This window comes from Echinops telfairi, unplaced genomic scaffold (assembly GCF_000313985.2).
Source record: "Echinops telfairi isolate 266 unplaced genomic scaffold, ASM31398v2 ScPeMD7_31;HRSCAF=116, whole genome shotgun sequence".
Classification (NCBI taxonomy): domain Eukaryota; kingdom Metazoa; phylum Chordata; class Mammalia; order Afrosoricida; family Tenrecidae; genus Echinops; species Echinops telfairi.
Window position 1 is genome coordinate 30,042,975 of NW_022103928.1, and position 5,173 is coordinate 30,048,147.

The window sequence follows — 5,173 nt, forward strand, 5'->3', positions numbered from 1 at the left end:
GGGCTGTATTACACTGGGCCCTGTCGGACCCCGAGTTCCTTGGGAAAAGTAAAACCAAAGCAGTCAGCACCATATGTTCCCAAGCTCCCAGCAGGAGTTTGTGTGAATGTGTGGGCACACACTCATTTACACACTCACATAGTCACATGCACACGCCCATGCACATCCATCCACTCACACACGTGCACATACACATGCACACATTCATAAATGTGTATACATTCATGCACACATGCACTCATGTGCACGTGCACACACACACACGCACACAGAGAAATCTCTAGAGCTGCAAAGCTTTTGATACAACAGAGAAATTACTGGGTAAAAATACCTAAATTTTAAAATCCCAGGAGCCCTGGTGGTGTGGCGGCTACTCATTGGGCTGAGATTGGCATGGTCATCAGGTCAAAGCCACCTGCCTCGGGAGAAAGACTGGCTTTCCACTCTTATCAACAGTCACAGTCTCAGAGACCCACAGGGGGTCGCTGTGAGTCCGCCGTGACTCCATGGCGTGCATTCGGTTTGGGGCTGGATGAGTCAATGCAGAGTCAGCCAGCAGGTCTAGGCGCTGTGACCCTAAGAAGCTCCCAGGTAACACTGATGCTGCTGGTCTGTGGACCGCACTTCAATTACTATTAGTCTGTATGCACGGTTAAACACATGCTCCCATGTTGATATACACACATACACACCTTTACACCTGAATCCAAGAACACTTTGGTCACAGTTGGAAACACCACCACGTCCATTTTCTTAGGCTCTTCATCGTCGGGCAGAAGATAATACTCGATGTGGTAGAAATGGCGAACCTTTGTAGGTCTCTCTACTTTAGGCTGCTTTCTGTATTTTTCTGTCAATGTTGGATATTTCCCTTTATGACCTAAAAAACATAAATCAGTCTTGCTTTAGCCTCCTATGGAGAAGCTGCATGTTCCCCACAGCTCCTTGGAAACAAGATCTGATGCTGGGAGAGTCTACAATATCCCCGCAGTGCTCACTGTACCTGGAGGCTCATGGGCGGCCCAGCCCAGTGTTCCTCCTCACCAGCAGAGTAGCAGGGCCTGGCCGAGTGGGAGGGGGAGTGAGGCGAACGAATGCAGACTCTGCGTACGTGGCAATGAGTTCATTGTGGTTCTCAGTAAGGGGCAAGTACAAAGAAGTCATCACAATATCACGCAAGTTGTGTGAGGACAGCAGTATCAAGTACAACAGAGAAGGACCGAAGGCAGAAAGGAACTCAACCTAGGGACAGAGAGTCAGAACTCCGAGGAGGACCTCAGCAGTTACCTAGGAGGGAAGCTGGCAGACAGATGAGAGAAGGCATTCTCGACACAGAGAATAGCCAGACACAAACCTCAAGGAGAAAGCGACCCCTGTGAATTAGCTGGGGCGTAGGATGCAGAAGGAAGGCTGAGGCTTCAGCCAGAGACCAGGACCCCAGCAGCCTCGATGGTGTGCCCTTGAGCTTAAACTATACCTTAGAGGTTAGGACATTTCACACCCACGGAGGTGTTTCAGGTGCTCCATAAATATTTAATCTATATGTTCTTCTATTGTGGGGTACAGAAAGGTTTTCCCCAGCTTGCCCCCTCAAATATATGCCAAACTTAAGATGCCGCTTGCAACACCTGGTAAGTGCACACTTGGAAGCAAGCTGCTTAGAGGTCTCTCCCTGAGGGTGTCCCACCTGAGGTGGGACCCACTCCCTGCTGATAAGGGTAGTGGATTGTTTTCCTAAAGCAGGGGTGTCAAGCTGGAGGCCCACAGCCACATGTGACCCCTGAGATAATTTTTTGTAGCACGGGATGCTCTGAAATAAAATGAAAATAGAAAAAAATCTGTTTGCGCTGGGTCCGGACCATGCAGCCGCTTCCCCCAGCTCTTCTGAAAGACAGCCTGCTGGACTGTGTGGCCCCTTCCCCAGCCTCTCAAGGCCAGAGCCGGACTGTGCAGTCCCTGCCTCCAGCATTCCAAGGAGCTTATCTCTCCAGACTGGGTCTGTACAGCCCCTTCCCTCAGTGTTCCAGGACGATTTACTCACAGACCACATCCTGACTCAGACCCTGCAATTGCGGCACCAGAAGCCCTCCTTCCCCTCATCAGTGCATACGTCCTTGGATCAAGGCCTCTATGTGTCCCACTGCCTCACTGCCAGGCGGATTTCCCTAACTTGTTGGGTCTTGGAACCGTCCGGGGAGCTCAAGATGCCCCTGTCCCTTTCTCTGCTCTCCCTTCCCTCCTGGGAGCTCTTTCCCTGCCCTAATAAAGCCACTCTGAACCTCACGTTCTTTGTCTCAATCCTATCTCCATTCAGTGTCCACTGTTAACCTCTCAAAATCGTTATGAAGAAAATAGTACATACACACAATTCCCTCATCTTTAACTACTGAAGACGAGTATACACTGGCCCAGGGCCTTTCCTGGGGGCCTGTGGACGTGTATAAATGCGCTGACTCCATTCCAGTGACGTTTGGAAGCAATATGTCTGCCACTCTCAGTGTCACGTCATGTAAACAGATCCCAATAGCAAAAAGGTTAAAAAGAGCACTCTGGGTTGTGCTGTGATGAATCATACCTAGTGGCAGCGCTAGTTAACATTTTTAGAGGGAAGCCATTATGATTGTGCATCACGTTTGTCGGCTGTCCAACATTTTGTGCTTTTTATTAGTTATTTTGTTATATTTTCCAGTCACAGCATAAGAAGTAAGTGAAAACTAGTAGGAGGAAAGCGCTGGCAAGTTTTGGGTAAAAAAGAATAATTTTAGTTTTATAAATACATTAAGTAAATGTTTAAATAAAAGCAATTATATGTGTTTTAATTATCCTACCCATATTCCTGAATCCTCACTTTAAAATATAAATTTAACAAAATTTGTAAATGTGATACAGCCCGCGTGAATCTTGTCTGTTGCACAAAATGGCCGTGTTTTAATTGATTTTGACACCTGTGTCCTAAAGGAGAGCCCAGAGACAAGGTCAAGCCAAGTCCAGGATGACCAAAGTTAGGCTGCCGTCTTGAATCCAGGATCTGCCCATTTTGTCACATGTGTGCCCCTAGCTCCTCCCCTTCCTATTGCGTGTACACCCCTAGCTCATCCCCTTCCTGTCACGCAGATCTCTATTGGACAGCCCCTTCCTGTTACAATGCAGTTACCTGTAATCAGGGGGGCTTGCATGCCCTTAAGTGCAGATAAGCCTTGGTTAGAAATATATTCTCTCTCTGCACGGACCTGGCTGCTGAGATCATGGCCATCCTGGAGGTGAGCATGCTGCCACGAAACGCGTCTGACTCCTTTATTTCACTCTCTCTCCTCGGCTCTATGTCATTGCCGTACAATTGCGCCTACAAACCCTGCGGTTGTCAGAAACTGGTCTGCTCTGACGTTCTCTAAAAAACATGGCCACCTGTAAAGTACCCCACTTTTCCGTCCATTTGTCCTATTGTTTTAGTGACAATGGAAGCTATGCCACCAGTATTTCAAACACCAGAAGGGTTGCCCACAGTAAACAGGTTTCAGTGAAACTTCTGGACTAACAATAGTTATAAGAAAGACACAGTCCATTTCTGAAAAATTAGCCACCCAAAACCTTAAGAATGGCAGTGGAATATTGTCTGATAAAGTGCCAGAAGACAGAGGCCCCCATGTTGGAAGGCACTGAACATCCCTCTGGGGAAGAGCAGCTCTTCAAAGTGGAGGTAGCCTGAGGGACACAGGTGGAAGGAAACCCCTGGGACCTTCATTTGCTGACGGAGCATGACTCAAACGGAGACAAAGCAGAGGAACTACTAGACATAGAATTCAAAAGACTGGTCTTTAGGTACCTACAGCTGATGAGAGAAATAAGCAACCACAAAGGTAAAGGGATCTGAATAATGCCTGAGAATGATTGGGGCACGATCAAGAGTAAGAATCTGTTTCTCATCAGGATCCTGGAGCAAGAAGAACATTTTACATCTATAGGGAAAATACAATCAATCATAGAAGAACAGCTCCCCAACATCATAAAAGAGGAGATAAGAACTATTTAAGAAGAGAGAGAAAGCCAAACAGGATAGATCTCGAAAGAAAAACATCATGAAATATAAAATTGAAACTCCAATTTCAAGAAAAGGAGATCATCCTGAGGACAGCTAGGGAAAAGAGAACAGTCACTTACAAAGGAAAATCAATTCGTATACGCTTGAACTTCTCAGCAAAAACAATATAGGTGAGAAGACAATGGAGTAACATATATAAAAATATTTTTATTATTTTTCTACATATACAAAGTTTTGAAAGAAAATAATTGTCAACCAAGAATTCTATACCCTGCAAAATCATTCCTCAAATACAAGGAAGAAATAAAAGTATTTATAGACTAGGAAAAATTAAAGGAATTTGTAAAAACAAGACCAGGACTACAAAAATATTAAGGAGATCACTGGGACAGAGAATCAACAATAACAGCAGACAAACCTGAGAGCAACACACAAGACCATACTACCCAGAAACCAAGAAAATGAAATCAACACTCAAAAAACAACACAGAATTTGAGGAGGAACAAAGAAACCAATAACCACAACACCCAAAAACCCTCCAACAGCAAAATGACAGCAACATACCTGCATCTATTCATCATGACATGGAATGTCAATGGATTAAATGCACCAATCAAAAGGCAGAGAGTAGCAGATTTCATTAGAAAGCAGGACCTGTCTATATGCTGCTCACAACAGAGACATTTAACTTCAAAGACAAAAGTAGGCTAAAAATCAAAGAATGGGGGAAACACTGACCAAGCCAATGCCAACCATAGAAAAGCAGAGTGCCAATACCAACCTCTGATAAGAGACTTCAAGGCAAATAACATGAGCGACAAGAATGCATCCTACATCATAGCCAAATGAATAACAGAATAAGAAGACATAATTATACCAGTCCTATAAGCACCGCCCCATGAAAAACCCTCAAAATACATCAATAAAGCTCAGAGTTGAACAGAGAAATAACTTGACAATAATAGTAGTCGACTTCGATTAATAGGTGGAGCCTTCACTACATCACTCTCAAGGAAAAACACGTCATCAGGAAAGAAAGACAACAGAGCTCAACACCACAATCAACCAGCTCCATCTCCCAGACAGGTACAGAGCACACCACCTGTCAACACCACAATCAACCAGCTCCATCT